This window comes from Toxorhynchites rutilus, chromosome 2 (genome assembly GCF_029784135.1).
Source record: "Toxorhynchites rutilus septentrionalis strain SRP chromosome 2, ASM2978413v1, whole genome shotgun sequence".
In the NCBI taxonomy this organism is placed as follows: domain Eukaryota; kingdom Metazoa; phylum Arthropoda; class Insecta; order Diptera; family Culicidae; genus Toxorhynchites; species Toxorhynchites rutilus.
In genome coordinates this window covers 201772743-201790260 of record NC_073745.1, presented here as the reverse complement: position 1 = coordinate 201790260, position 17518 = coordinate 201772743, and positions in this window count along the sequence as shown.

The window sequence follows — 17518 nt, the reverse complement described above, 5'->3', positions numbered from 1 at the left end:
CACTTGATGCTATCCCGGCGGTAATGGCAGCTTGTCAAGTCAGGCCAGAACTTCACTGGACCATTGTGTAATAGAATGAATGGCAAAATCCTGTTCTGAAGACACTCCTCCTTGTAATTGTTGCCCCAGTGATGACAACCATTGTCGCCGTTCCACAACTACAGATTCCTTGCCAAATCACCAACTTACAGGAAAATTTATCTGCGTAAACAAACTTGAACCTACCCTACGCTTGACAAGGTAAAATGTGTTACCAACTTTTTGTCTAAAACTTCATTTTTACGCACCCTATGATCGGAAAGTACTGGGATTTTTCAAATAAAACAAAATAGAGTTAAATTTCAGGCAAATTTATTTTATTTCTTTCAAAATACGATTCATCTGAAGCAACATACACGTGTCAACGCTTGACCCAGTCCTCCATGCATTTCTGGTAGGCCAACGAAAGGGTGATTTTTAGTTCCCTCGTAACATTCTCTTTGATTTCATCGATTGACTGAAATCTTTTTCCACGGAGTGGCAACTTCAACTAGGAAAAACAAAAAAAAAAAGTCACACGGGGCCATCATGCTTACTCGGTGGTTTTTACTTGATGTTTGGTCAACTAATTCAGTACAATTCTGGTTCGGTACGATGGCGCGTTATCATCACGTAAAATCCAAGAATTTTCGGCCCACATTTCTGGTCGTTGGCGACGTACAGCTTCTCTCAAACGCGGATAAATAATATTGTTTGTTGACTATCTAGTCCGGTGGAAGGTACTCATAGTGCACTACGCGTTGACAATCGAAGAAAACAGTCAGCATCACCTTCACTTTTGAGTGGTTTGACGCGGTTTTTTCTCGTCTTCGAAGCGCTACTCGGACGATTCTTGCTTTGTTTCTATGTCAAATTCTTAGACCCATGTCTCGTCGCCCGTAATTATCCGTTTCACGAAGGTTGGAACACTTTGGAGTTGAGAAATTATCTCTCCAGCAACTGTCTGTTGATGGTGTTTTTGCACGAAATTCAGGTCCTTCGGAACGAGCCTGGCTTCCACGCGTCTCATACCCAACAATATGCTGTGCCGTTCCATATGCAATGCCAAATTCACTAGACATCTCTCTTAAGCTGGTATGACGATTTTCAAGCACCATTTATTTCACTTTGTTCAAGTTTTCATCGGTGTTCGGCGTCTCCCGGTAACGTTTGAGTACGGTATTTACAGTCGATTTTGGAAATTTGAAGAATTTTGCAATCCTTCCCTTCCGACCACGTCGGGTTCTCAATGTGATTGTGCCAATTTTTTTTTCGCCTTTGGCGTTCCATCGTCGATAACTTTTGGATATATCCTTCAATCTTGACGAATTCTGTACTAGGGGAAAAGAGGGAAATTTGTCCACCTAAGCAAATCGCCTAATACCTAACCAATACGGTCTAAATAAAAAATGTCACATTGTATACTGAGCTACACTTGTTTTCTCTCAATAAATAATGTTTAATCATTATATAAAGCTTCAATCTACCAAATATATCATAAAATAAAAGAGATGATTTTTGGACATTAAAATTTGATGTGGGGTGATTTGGTGCAATGTGTGTTTCATCGAAAAAAACATACTTAGTTTATGTAAAGTATTTTGGTATAATGTTACAATCAATAACAATGTTTTGGGATCGATACCAGGTGTCTTGGCCAGATTCCAGACCAGAAAAGTTGGATTGACACCATGTCGAATTCTGCATGAGTCTTTTCACTGTTAGGTCGAGCATTTTCGAACACTTTTGATGCTTGGTCAAAGAAAATCCGTTCTAGATGGCCTGCGTTGCTCATTCAAGCTCCACCTTCTTCCAACGTTGTCTGTCCATCCTCTTTCTGTAATTCAGCGGCATCTGAAATCAATTAGACCAAAGAAAAGTATCAAACCTGTAGGACCAATTCACCCCACAAAAACGTGTCCATGTCACCCCACACAACATGCAAAAATTAAAATGCAATTAATTTCATTTATTATTATCAAACTTACAGTTTCGCTACATCAAATTGTTCCTCTCCTGTAGGCGAACAGAACTCTACTGCACAATACACGAAAAGTTTGTTTAATTAGCGGGAAAAACCTTAAAACCACGATCGGAAAACTCACATTTTTTGTCGATCAAAGTGCTTGCTGTGTTCATGCTACCGTTTCCCTCTACTTGTGAAGTTTTACCAAAGTTTTTTTTTACTTTTGGTACATACGGTTCAAAAATAGAAGGAAATGACATTATAAAAAGTCCAAGTTGAGCCGTAATTTTTGAGATAAAGGGGTGGTCCAAATCACCCCATATGACCAAATCACCTCGTGTTGCCCTACTGAATAAACAAACCACCCGGATCAAAACGCTGTCAATGGTTTCTCGATGTGACAACTAGGGGCGCTGAAGTGAATAAAAATAAGTGACCAAATTCTAACTGAAACAAAGAGGAGGCGATATGGCGCAGTGGTAACATCCATACCTCTCACGCAGAGATCACGAGTTCAATTCTCACCCCGACATTCTTCCAAAAATGGAAGTAAAAGTGACGAACCAGCCGAAATGTGTTGAAATTCACTATAATAGAGAAAGAAAAAAAATAACTGAAACACACTTTATTTCTTAAGCTGCTTTATAAGAACGCATGCTTCTAAATAATGTCTGTGTTATTGAATGGTAATTTTTGTGCTGGAATGAAAGAGCTTGCTAGTCTGGTTTACACTAAAGTAAAAATGGCACAGACCGCGCATCGTGCGAACACAGTTTCAGCTATCGTAAATTCATTGAAGATGATCTGCGTTCTAAAATGAACCAAGACCGACGCAATTGCTTTGCCATTTTTTTCGATCGAAAATGAATCGTTAGCAAATCTTGATTTAGATGCAATTAAGGATCATTTTGCTCCAGTTAAAGCACCCAAGGCAAAGATTTGACTAGAGAATAAGCGAAGCTGGTAATGATTTTTCCTAACCTTCTAAATACGGATAAACTGCTCAAAGTGAACTTTGGTATAAGTGAGTAGCTTTCTTAAAATATCAGAAACTCAAAGTTAGTGAAAAAATCGTATAAAGTGGTATTTTTTGACATTTCTATAGTTTGCCGGGGGCGCTGTCTACCCTCACTACGTCGCTGTAGCCTACTACACTTTTTGTGAGTGGTTGTTTCTGCTGCAGTCGTTTTCTCCAGCGTTTTATTCCGGGAACCAATTTACAAAAAAGAATGGCAAACTGACTCACAACTATTCATTGGTCGGTGTTAAGTCAGGACCAAGGCGCAAAATTGAAAATTTCGAGTTATTGATTGCATTAGGTTAAGTACTTCGTAAGCTACATACCACATCAATCAGATTTGGAAAATAACGCGTGCAGCAGGCATAACGTATCGAAATTGTTTCGAATGCTCAATGGAAACCCTTTGTAGCACCAAACTTCAAGCTCGTTTTTCTCAAAATCATAAAAATGTAATCATAAAAATGTAAATGTAACTCCGGTCTGACTTAACACCGACCAATTGATTGAAAAATGATTCAAAATTGTTCAGTCATAGTGAACCATGTGAACCTTGATTCAGTCAGACTAGACCATGCACGTATAGGAAGCCAAATAACTGCCTTTTGTGGCATGACACATGATATTTTTTACAATTATCATACGTAAAAGTATTGCCAGAAAGTAGCTAACACTTCTGGAAATAATATTGAACAAATAAATTGAATGGTTCGAAAATTGCAGAGCACTAAACTTCAAGTTCGTTCTTCTCGAAATCATAAAAATGACACTTGGTTCGCTCTGACTTAACACCGACCATATGTGGTTCTCCGTTATTTTCTTTGGATTGAGTGAAGAGCTATGCTGATACTCTATTTAGTTGATTATTTGAAACGAATTACGTCCTCCTACAGTTGATTTTCAGTTCCAACTTTGGCATAGCTCTGGTGTAACGTTTGACCACAAGTAAAACTTTCACATCTTTGAATTGGGAACTGTGTTTCCATATTTGAGTGATTAATAAATAAAACGGTAAAACGGTTGCTTCTTCACAGAACAGCTTCTGAAGCGCGCTAATTTCGCTCTTCTGATGTCTATTTAAGGTTTTACACCGAAGTTTCCTATTGCCGTTATTATTTATGCAAGCAGGGCTAAATAATAAATGTGGGTAAACATGCGGGCGGCTACAAAGAGCGCAAAAAATAGAAGTGGTAATTGTAGAAAGCAGACTGGTACTGCAGTACAAGAAACATCTCGCTCCTCTCGCTTCGCTTGTGAGAGTATTTTCCGGCTTAGACATTATGGCGGGTCCATTTTACTGTTCTATGCTCACCGTTCAGGGACTCACTGATGATATGGGGTTACTCGCATCATCATTTGTTTATATCCATTTAGGACTACAAATCGTAGTGGGATGAAGAGATGGCACTAACTTAAAAATCCTTGCATAACAGGAACCACCCTATGAGCGTTAACAGCGCAGGGGAGGACCACGACGATTCCAGCGAATCCACGTATCTACGTGCTGCTTAGTAGATCCATTTATACGTGACGTCGTTGCTGGCCGACGTTTCCTTCTGTTTATGCGAGTGAAACAATCTGAGGTTCTCCAGTGGAAGTTGACGCCGGCTGGAGTTTACTTTTCCATTTTGGTAGCTTGTGAATAAATGATAACGGCTCATCTGTCTGCTATGCTGTGTTGGGTTGTTTTTGCGGATCCATTTTGCTCTCTTCTTATTTGACTAGCCGAGCGACGGGACGCTGATTGAAAGGTAGGAAAACTACTCAGATGTTTTAAAAATAGATGCTGGATGGAAAGCCGTGGGATCGCAGGCGTGGAAAAATGAAACGCTGCTCTTTGCTATGCCATTCGCAAAATAACTGTCATTGAGTTTGGCGCACAGAGCGATCGGACGGTTTTGTGGTTGAGATGATGATTTCATCACAACGAATGGGTGGATTAAATAAGTGTTTTGAGCGGTTAAGGGGAAGATAATTTGTTTCGAGTTATTCTTCTAACTAATCAAGAAATGGTAACAATACTCGTTATGAATATAAACATTAGACAGAAATCGTCCATATTGGTAGACTGGTTTAGAAACGTCTAATGAGATGCAATCATGAGTTGAATGCCGAATTAAATATTTTTCACGTCACTTCGAATCCAAAGAGCAATCTTTTTTTATATATTCATTCGTTTATTTTTACAGGCTCAGTTACATAAGTTTAAAGGAGCCGAATTCTTAAATATAATTTTATAACTATATATACTAGCTGTACCACATTGTGGTTGCATAGTTGAGTTGAATTTTTCATTTTTTTTATTTTGTAACAACAATCCTAGATGTGTTTAGTTGTTTTGTGTATTGTATCATAGTTTGAGCTCAATCGGTTCCGTACTTTTCGAGTTTTTACGCGCACACAAACGAACAGAAAATTTTTATGTACAGGGTTTTCCAACTTTAAATTCCGAAAGTAAATTGAAATAAAACACACTTAGAATTCGAAATTCGATGAAACTTTTATTTCAAATTAAAGTTTGGTTTATTGGCATCACCAAAACGCGAAATTATGCGTCCCTAAAATTTCGTTCGCAATATGGCCATGTTCCATCGTGTTGTGTGGCACGTGGCGCCGTCCTGCTGAAACCACATGTCATCCGTATCCATATCTTCAATTTGTGGCAAAAAAGACGGGTGGGTAATGTCGGGGACATAACCGGAGTGACGTAGGACTATACAAAGGGGACAACTTTTGTTAAATATATATTTTAAATATATTGTTTTATTTTGTTCTCCTACGTGAATACTTACCTATCTACCTGAAAAATGAATTAGTTTACTGTCTCCTCTTTATGAACATGTTGGTGGTTCTGAAAAGAACCTTTGGTGTTGTGTTTTGATTTTATGATGTGATGCGATGCGATGTTAAACCATGCCATACAACCACACTGGCTTGAAAGAATATGAGATTTTTTTTTTGGGGTCAGCGCGTTTTGCACTCTAGCGGTACACACTCACAGTATAGAGACAAATCGCAGACTCAGCCAAAGGGGCGAGTCCAACGAGACGAACGAATGAGCGCTAAAAGGCAGCGATGGCAAAAAAATACATTCATTACGATTTGTTCGCTCGTTGGATTCACATGCAGGCTAAAAAGGGTCCTTTACAGGATCACAAAATTATCTTCAATCTAAAGAGTTTATTGTTTTGTTATCACTTGATATCCCCATCTTGTTCGGCTAAACCTTCCTGTTTAGCGATTGCGTTTGCCACTCGCCACAGCTTTCATAGTTAGAAAATTACTTCCCATCCATATTGTGACATGTTGTACAGTAAATTACACTTAATGCGACGTGCCGTAGCACCACTCAGTGTCGCATTGGAGGCGATTTTAACCTGTAATTGAACATCTGCGATGACAGTGGTACAGTGTCGAGTTTCAATGTGGGGTCATAATTTGGACCCCGATTTCTATGTTTACAAAAATGTCCAACCAAATATGTTGCATTACATGTCCGTCCAATTAGCTAAATGTAGAAATAAATGTAAATTACTGTACTTTCAATCTGGAAGCAATTTAAGAATTGGTGAAAATTGAATAATTGCGAAAGCCCACAACCATCAATAAGCTCAGAACAACTGACAAATTCACAAACACAAATTGGCAAACAAATTATGAAAAAATCAATTTGAGTTTTATTATTATTTTGGATATTATTTTAGAATGCATGTTATACAACTGTATTTCGTAAACTCTTTTTTTGAATGGTTTAATGGCCCTGATAAGCGCCGTTTTTTATGGAATGGTTCCAATTTAGAAAACTCAATACTCATGGTTTTGAAAAAAACCATTTCGAACGCCCTCGATGTCGCCTTGTTCTGGATTTGCCACCAAAGCAGTTTGAATAAAGAACAAACTTTTTTCTTTTGCTACCTGCTGCCGTTTTGCGATTGCGTTTGCCACTCGCCACTCGCTGCAACTGCCTATTGTTGTCTTGATGTCCACGGAACCGATTGTGGTCTGTTCTGAATGCGGGTTTTCTTATCGTCGCGATCCTCCTTTGCTCCTTTGCCATGTCCAGACATGGCTGCTTGTGTTGGTTTGTTGATGTGATGTGATGCGAAACGATGTGGTGTATGGTTTGGATGAGAATGATTGTTACGGCAGCGGAGCGGGGATTTTTAAGCTGACTGGCAAACTCGAGAATTACGCATGTGTGAGACTGCGACCAATGTTTCGTTCATTTTTTTTTCTTTTTCCTTTCCAATCGTGCTTCATTCTATTTCGCTGCTGCTCTGGTTGCCCGTTTTGGTCGGTACGATTTGAGGAGCACAAAATGGACCAATTAAAAATGGGCACATAGTGTATTTGGACAATGCTTGATATTTCACAATCATTCAATTGTTTATCTCAAGAAAAATGAAATGTTATTCGTTATGATAGATGCGTAGATATATTTCCTATCAATTGATGCAAACACCTTTGCGATCTATTGAGAAATGCCCGAGTTATAAGCGTTCCAAATCTTGCATTTTTTCCTACTTGTTCAGTGCCTAGATTTTCATTTCACCCCCTATATCTTCCGGTTAGACATAGTCCTACGTCAAAAAATCGGTTAACATGCGGCCATAGCGCTCACCATTCACAGTTACCGTTTCGCCGTCCTCATTTTCAAAGAAATACGGCCCGATGACTCCACCAGACCATAATGCGCACCAAACAGTGACTTTTGGCGGATACAATGGCCTCTCAACAATCACGTGTGGATTTTCTGAGCCCCATATACGGAAATTTTGGGTGTTCACATAGCCACCGAGCTCGAAATGTGCCTCATCGCTGAAGAAAATTTGATGCGAAAATTCAGCATTTTGCTGCTGTTGTTCGTTCACCCAATCGGCGTATGCCCGACGCATTCCATGGTCACCACGCTCTAATTTTTGAACCAGTTGGACTTTATATGGATGTAGGTGCAAGTCCAAATGCAAAATTCGCCACAATGATGTGTTTGACAAGCCCAATTGCTGAGCACGCCGTGGAATCGAAACATTCGGGTCATCCTCCACACTGGCAGCAACAGCAGCAATATTTTCGGCCGAACGCACATTACGATGATGCACAGGTTTCACAATATCCGCTACGGATCCAGTTTGTTCGAATTTACGCATTACATTAGCGATTGTGTGCTCTGTAGGCCGTCCATGACGACCAAAATCCGTCCGTAATACTCGAAAAACATTTGCCGGTTTTTCATCATTTTTATAGTATAATTTAACAAAATTAACACGTTGTGCGATGCTAAAACGATCCATATTGTAAAATGGCAGACATTCAACTAACGATATGACACTTTGGTTGACAACTATGTCAAACGGTCGTCAGCGCAGGGCTGTATACTTTCGGAAGCCCGAAACGGAAAACCCTGTATATAGAGATAGATGAGGGAAATCGATAAATTTCAAATCAATTCGAAACACAATTTCAGTTCATAATTTAGTCAAACACGTGGAAAAAATATGTTTCCATCACATAGAACACATATTCATTGCTGAATAGTCGATTTTCATTAGAAGCTCAATTTCAGAAACGCACTCTGGTCATATATAAACTCATTTTTCTTCCAATTTTCCAATTTTTTATACCGTAACAACACTCCTTGAAGTGGATTGTATATAGTGTACAATTTTGAGCTCAATCGGTTCCGCACTTTTCGAGTTTTTGACGCGTACACAAACGAACAGAACATTTATATATATATATATATATATATATATATATATATATATATATATATATATAGAGATATACAGGGTAACTTCGATATAACGTACATTTTACTTTCAAATTTGTACGTTGTATCGAATTGTACGTTATATCGAAGCATAATAAAGAACTCTGAAATGTAGCTTATACTACTTTATTGTGTTGCTGTTTGAGTAAGGTTGATGAATACAATCAATAAGAAAACGAAACCAACTTTTCTCATGATGTTTCCCTTCGTTCTGTTGATTGAAGTTTGATTCATTTAGAATCCTGAATCACCATACAGTTGTATTTCGGGATTGGTTAAAGTTACAACACAAGCTTTAGTATCAAAATACAGATAATTTATTGTTCTTTCAGAAAAAAAATTAAAAAAAATTTTTTTTTGGCCTTCGATAATGTGTACGTTATATCGAGGTAACGTTATAACGAGGGTACGTTATATCGAAGTTTCCCTGTACAGCCATTTCATGCCAAACCGATATAGTAGTTCTCAGATTTTCGTCAAAAGTGATAGTTTTGTTCTTTATCGCAAATTATTAGACCCGTATTTTTTATTTTTTTGTTAGGGCAACCATTTCCATTTTAGGGTGGTCCGAAAAATCCATTTTTTGCATTTTTGCCAAAAATGACTTTCTTGAAAAATTCATAACATTCGAACCACTGAACCAATTCAGACGTTCGATACATTAAATTAAAGCCGATTAGTTGGTCTTTTTGTAAAAATATTAAAGCTACAGAAAACTGGAATAATGTTTTCGTTATTATTGGTTGTATTTGTTTTTCACATTACATATCACGAAACCAGGGAGGCGTTTTTTTTCGTTTTTGAGTTATGATTTTTCAAAGTTAAGCGATGGCCCGAAAAATCATTTTTTTATATTTTTCCACTACAAAAAATCATTACTTTTGATCTACTAGACCGATTCAGATGATCGACATATCAAATCAAAGCCAATAAGCTAGTCTTGAAAAAATATTACACTCTGAACATAAATGGATTTTGTTTACGTAATTATTGATTATATTTGGTGTCTATAGCTTACATCGTTTAGGGGCCAAGGGCGCCAATTTTTTTTATATTTTTTATGGAAAGCTGAGCATTTTTCACATAACATATCTCGAAATATATATATATATATATATATATATATATATATATATATATATATATATATATATTTATATATATATATATATATATATATATATATATATATATATATATATATATTTATATATATATATATATATATATATATATATATATATATATATATATATATATATATATATATATATATATATATATTTTTTTTTTTTTTTTCATATTTGTCACCTTTAGTGTATAGGGTATAAGGATAAGAGACAATCACACATGAAGAACGATAGCTTTAAGGAAAACATATATATGGGACATGTAATCAAGGTCTAACCGAGCCAATACATCTCTCACTGGCACATTGGGCTAACTTCCTCCGGCCCGAAGAGAGTTTTCTAAATTCGATCTGGCGACCAGATACATGAGATCGCATGACCAACCAACGTGCTCGATGTCGTGATAACCTTTGCCACAAACACAGAGATTGCTGTTCGCAAGATTGAAACGGAACAATAGTGCATCTAACGAACAGTGATTGGACATGAGTCGGGAGAAGGTGCGAATAAAGTCCCGACTCAAATCCAGACTTTTGAACCATGGTTTGTGACCAACCTTAGGGATAATCGAGTGAAGCCACCGTCCCAATTCATCTTCGTTTCAATTACGTTGCCAGTTAGCGATGGTATTTTTACGGACTAAAGAATAAAATTCATTGAAGGCGATTTGATGCTGATAAATATCGCCTTCAATTGCACCTACCTTTGCCAATGAGTCAGCCCTCTCATTACCCGGAATTGAGCAATGTGAAGGGACCCAGACAACGGTAATGACATAACAGCGTCTGGATAAAGCACTTAAAATTTCTCGTGTTCTCTCAAGGAAGTACGGCGAGTGCTTTTCCGGCCTTACTGAACGGATAGCTTCGACAGAGCTAAGACTATCCGTTACAATGTAATAGTGTTCAACAGGTCGTGAGACGACGCTGTCCAGCGCCCAGTTTATCGCTGCCAATTCAGCAATATACACTGAGCAAGGAAACTGAAGAATGTGGGTGGTGCTGAAAATTTCGTTGAACATTCCAAATCCTGTGGACTCATTCATAGCGGACCCATCAGTAAAGTACATATTATCACAATTGATACGCCCATACTTCGCATGGAAGATCGAAGGAACGATCCCCGATCGATGATAATCTGGAATTCCAAAATGTACAGAAGAATTGATGTAGTCATGAAAACAAACACGGTTGGGAATATACGAAGAAGGATCAACCTGCATGGAGATGAATCCATGATATGAACTCGTGAATCCGGAGCGGAAATTTAGCTCAATTAGCTGCTCAAAATTTCCGATCACTAATGGGTTCATGATCTTACACCGGATGAAGAACCGAAGAGATAATAAATTGAAACGATCTTTTAGTGGGAGTACGCCTGCCAAAACCTCGAGACTCATGGTATGCGTTGAGCGCATACTACCCAACGTAATACGGAGACAAAGATACTGAATTCGCTCGAGTTCAATGAGGTGTGTTTTGGCAGCTGATTGAAAACAGAAACTGCCATACTCCACCACTGAGAGAATAGTTGTTCGATACAACATTATAAGAAACCAGAAACCTAATATGGGCCCCCAAGTACATTTGGAGTCGAACCATACCCCAAGATACTTGAATGACATAGCATGAATGATCGGTTTACCCAAAAGTTGAAGCTTTGGTTTTGATGGTCTATGCTTCCTAGAAAAAACCATCATCTCTGTTTTCTCCGAGGAGAATTCGATCCCTAGCCCAATGGCCCAGGTTGAATAATTGTTCAAAGTATCTTGTAAGGGTTCTTGCAGGTCGGATTCTTTTGATCCTACGACAGACACCACTCCATCATATGCATCATATGCACTCCATCATATGCAAGTTGTCTTGAGCTGCAATTTTGTGTAAGGCAATTGTCAATGTCGCTTACATAGAAGTTGTACAAAAGGGGGCTTAAACAGGAGCCCTGAGGGAGAGGCCCATGTAAGAGACCCGACTCACTGCCGAATCTCCGTGAGAAAAATTCAAATGTTTCTCACAAAGCAAGTTATATAACATGTTATTCAATAGAGGCGGCAGACCCCGAGAGTGTAATTTGTCTGACAAAACCTCTATTAAAACAGAATCAAAGGCCCCCTTTATGTCCAAGAATACTGAAGCCATTTGTTTTTTTTTCGGAGTAAGCCATATAAATTTCTGAAGAAAGCAACGCAAGACAATCATTCGTCTTCTTGCCCTTGCGGAACCCATATTATGTATTTGAGAGTAAGCCATTCGTTTCAACCCAACGGTCAAGGTAAGGTAAGGTATTGTATTATAGAGACTTTAAGCTTTTTCAGTTCATTCGTCTCTAAACGGTCAAGGCGAAACAAGATCATTTTCTCCAACAACATTTCTATCCTGCGGTACGAATTGAAGTCGGACGCGGGCTTTCCGGGTTTTTGAATAGCTAAAGGGTGTGTCACATCAAATTGCATCACGGAAAAAAACGCTGTAGAAATTTAATTTTTAGGAATTATATCTTCAGCTTTCGCTTATAATCAGATAAGAGTGTATAGATCACGTTGGCCATGCTTCACTGTCAATTTTTCGTAAATTTGGAAAAATGTCGTCGAACGAAAAAGAGCGTCGTGAATTAATCCTGCGCACTCATTTCGAAAATCCGGAGTTGTCACATCGGGACATCGGTAAGATGCTGGGAATCGTCCAATCCACGGTCAGCAGAGTACTAAAACGATACTTCGAGAACCTAACCATCGACCGGAAGGTGAAGAACGGCAAAAATGGATGCTCCGTCAGTGAAAAAGATCACAAGCGCGTAGTTAAGCAGTTTAGACGTGATCCGAGAAGTTCGATCCGGGATGTCGCCAATAAGCTGAATTTGTCATGTTCATTCGTCCAGCGGACCAAGCAGCGGGAGGGCCTGCGTACATACAAGGTTCAGAAGGCTCCTAACCGCGACGAAAGGCAAAACATGGTGGGGAAGACGCGAGCCCGGAAGCTGTACACCGAAATGCTGACGAAGCCGCATTGCCTGGTAATGGACGACGAAACCTACGTCAAAGCGGACTTTCGTCAGCTGCCGGGCCTGTTGTTCTTCTCCGCAGAGGACAAATTCAGCGTTCCGGAGGAGATTCGCAAGCAGAAACTATCCAAGTTTGCCAAAAAGTACATGGTGTGGCAAGCGATCTGCTCTTGCGGAAAGCGGAGCGCCCCCTTCGTGATGACCGGCACGGTAAACGGGCAGGTTTACCTTAAGGAGTGCCTACAGAAGCGCTTACTACCACTATTGAAGCAGCACGAGGGCCCGACCATCTTCTGGCCGGATCTCGCTTCGTGCCACTATTCAAAAGACGTGTTGGAGTGGTACGAAGCCAACGGGGTCACCTTCGTGCCAAAGGAAATGAACCCGCCCAACGCGCCGGAGCTTCGCCCAATAGAGAAATATTGGGCGATTATGAAGCAGGTCCTCCGGAAGAACCCAAAAGTTGTCAAATCGGAGGCGGACTTCAAGAGAAAATGGATTTCTGTTCAAAAAAAACTACAACCTGACGTTGTACAGAACCTTATGGACGGGGTAAAGAGGAAGGTGCGAGCATACGGGCTTGGGCTCGAAGTATGAATAAAATGAAAATGCCAAAAGTTGTTTAATAGTTTTTATTTTACTGTCTAAAATTTTCAAAAGGATCGGTCTACTGGGCGAATTTCTACAGCGTTTTTTTCCGTGATGCAAAAAATATTACACTCTGAACATAAATGGATTTTGTTTACGTAATTATTGATTATATTTGGTGTCTATAGCTTACATCGTTTAGGGGCCAAGGGCGCCAATTTTTTTTATATTTTTTATGGAAAGCTGAGCATTTTTCACATAACATATCTCGAAATATATATATATATATATATATATATATATATATATATATATATATATATATATATATATATATATATATATATATATATATATATATATATATATATATATATATATATATATATATATATATATATATATGTAATTATATATATATATATATATATATATATATATATATATATATATATATATATATATATATATATATATATATATTTTTTTTTTTTCATATTTGTCACATTTAGTGTATAGGGTATAAGGATAAGAGACAATCACACATGAAGAACGATAGCTTTAAGGAAAACATATATATGGGACATGTAATCAAGGTCTAACCGAGCCAATACATCTCTCACTGGCACATTGGGCTAACTTCCTCCGGCCCGAAGAGAGTTTTCTAAATTCGATCTGGCGACCAGATACATGAGATCGCATGACCAACCAACGTGCTCGATGTCGTGATAACCTTTGCCACAAACACAGAGATTGCTGTTCGCAAGATTGAAACGGAACAATAGTGCATCTAACGAACAGTGATTGGACATGAGTCGGGAGAAGGTGCGAATAAAGTCCCGACTCAAATCCAGACTTTTGAACCATGGTTTGTGACCAACCTTAGGGATAATCGAGTGAAGCCACCGTCCCAATTCATCTTCGTTTCAATTACGTTGCCAGTTAGCGATGGTATTTTTACGGACTAAAGAATAAAATTCATTGAAGGCGATTTGATGCTGATAAATATCGCCTTCAATTGCACCTACCTTTGCCAATGAGTCAGCCCTCTCATTACCCGGAATTGAGCAATGTGAAGGGACCCAGACAACGGTAATGACATAACAGCGTCTGGATAAAGCACTTAAAATTTCTCGTGTTCTCTCAAGGAAGTACGGCGAGTGCTTTTCCGGCCTTACTGAACGGATAGCTTCGACAGAGCTAAGACTATCCGTTACAATGTAATAGTGTTCAACAGGTCGTGAGACGACGCTGTCCAGCGCCCAGTTTATCGCTGCCAATTCAGCAATATACACTGAGCAAGGAAACTGAAGAATGTGGGTGGTGCTGAAAATTTCGTTGAACATTCCAAATCCTGTGGACTCATTCATAGCGGACCCATCAGTAAAGTACATATTATCACAATTGATACGCCCATACTTCGCATGGAAGATCGAAGGAACGATCCCCGATCGATGATAATCTGGAATTCCAAAATGTACAGAAGAATTGATGTAGTCATGAAAACAAACACGGTTGGGAATATACGAAGAAGGATCAACCTGCATGGAGATGAATCCATGATATGAACTCGTGAATCCGGAGCGGAAATTTAGCTCAATTAGCTGCTCAAAATTTCCGATCACTAATGGGTTCATGATCTTACACCGGATGAAGAACCGAAGAGATAATAAATTGAAACGATCTTTTAGTGGGAGTACGCCTGCCAAAACCTCGAGACTCATGGTATGCGTTGAGCGCATACTACCCAACGTAATACGGAGACAAAGATACTGAATTCGCTCGAGTTCAATGAGGTGTGTTTTGGCAGCTGATTGAAAACAGAAACTGCCATACTCCACCACTGAGAGAATAGTTGTTCGATACAACATTATAAGAAACCAGAAACCTAATATGGGCCCCCAAGTACATTTGGAGTCGAACCATACCCCAAGATACTTGAATGACATAGCATGAATGATCGGTTTACCCAAAAGTTGAAGCTTTGGTTTTGATGGTCTATGCTTCCTAGAAAAAACCATCATCTCTGTTTTCTCCGAGGAGAATTCGATCCCTAGCCCAATGGCCCAGGTTGAATAATTGTTCAAAGTATCTTGTAAGGGTTCTTGCAGGTCGGATTCTTTTGATCCTACGACAGACACCACTCCATCATATGCATCATATGCACTCCATCATATGCAAGTTGTCTTGAGCTGCAATTTTGTGTAAGGCAATTGTCAATGTCGCTTACATAGAAGTTGTACAAAAGGGGGCTTAAACAGGAGCCCTGAGGGAGAGGCCCATGTAAGAGACCCGACTCACTGCCGAATCTCCGTGAGAAAAATTCAAATGTTTCTCACAAAGCAAGTTATATAACATGTTATTCATTAGAGGCGGCAGACCCCGAGAGTGTAATTTGTCTGACAAAACCTCTATTAAAACAGAATCAAAGGCCCCCTTTATGTCCAAGAATACTGAAGCCATTTGTTTTTTTTTCGGAGTAAGCCATATAAATTTCTGAAGAAAGCAACGCAAGACAATCATTCGTCTTCTTGCCCTTGCGGAACCCATATTATGTATTTGAGAGTAAGCCATTCGTTTCAACCCAACGGTCAAGGTAAGGTAAGGTATTGTATTATAGAGACTTTAAGCTTTTTCAGTTCATTCGTCTCTAAACGGTCAAGGCGAAACAAGATCATTTTCTCCAACAACATTTCTATCCTGCGGTACGAATTGAAGTCGGACGCGGGCTTTCCGGGTTTTTGAATAGCTAAAGGGTGTGTCACATCAAATTGCATCACGGAAAAAAACGCTGTAGAAATTTAATTTTTAGGAATTATATCTTCAGCTTTCGCTTATAATCAGATAAGAGTGTATAGATCACGTTGGCCATGCTTCACTGTCAATTTTTCGTAAATTTGGAAAAATGTCGTCGAACGAAAAAGAGCGTCGTGAATTAATCCTGCGCACTCATTTCGAAAATCCGGAGTTGTCACATCGGGACATCGGTAAGATGCTGGGAATCGTCCAATCCACGGTCAGCAGAGTACTAAAACGATACTTCGAGAACCTAACCATCGACCGGAAGGTGAAGAACGGCAAAAATGGATGCTCCGTCAGTGAAAAAGATCACAAGCGCGTAGTTAAGCAGTTTAGACGTGATCCGAGAAGTTCGATCCGGGATGTCGCCAATAAGCTGAATTTGTCATGTTCATTCGTCCAGCGGACCAAGCAGCGGGAGGGCCTGCGTACATACAAGGTTCAGAAGGCTCCTAACCGCGACGAAAGGCAAAACATGGTGGGGAAGACGCGAGCCCGGAAGCTGTACACCGAAATGCTGACGAAGCCGCATTGCCTGGTAATGGACGACGAAACCTACGTCAAAGCGGACTTTCGTCAGCTGCCGGGCCTGTTGTTCTTCTCCGCAGAGGACAAATTCAGCGTTCCGGAGGAGATTCGCAAGCAGAAACTATCCAAGTTTGCCAAAAAGTACATGGTGTGGCAAGCGATCTGCTCTTGCGGAAAGCGGAGCGCCCCCTTCGTGATGACCGGCACGGTAAACGGGCAGGTTTACCTTAAGGAGTGCCTACAGAAGCGCTTACTACCACTATTGAAGCAGCACGAGGGCCCGACCATCTTCTGGCCGGATCTCGCTTCGTGCCACTATTCAAAAGACGTGTTGGAGTGGTACGAAGCCAACGGGGTCACCTTCGTGCCAAAGGAAATGAACCCGCCCAACGCGCCGGAGCTTCGCCCAATAGAGAAATATTGGGCGATTATGAAGCAGGTCCTCCGGAAGAACCCAAAAGTTGTCAAATCGGAGGCGGACTTCAAGAGAAAATGGATTTCTGTTCAAAAAAAACTACAACCTGACGTTGTACAGAACCTTATGGACGGGGTAAAGAGGAAGGTGCGAGCATACGGGCTTGGGCTCGAAGTATGAATAAAAAGAAAATGCCAAAAGTTGTTTAATAGTTTTTATTTTACTGTCTAAAATTTTCAAAAGGATCGGTCTACTGGGCGAATTTCTACAGCGTTTTTTTCCGTGA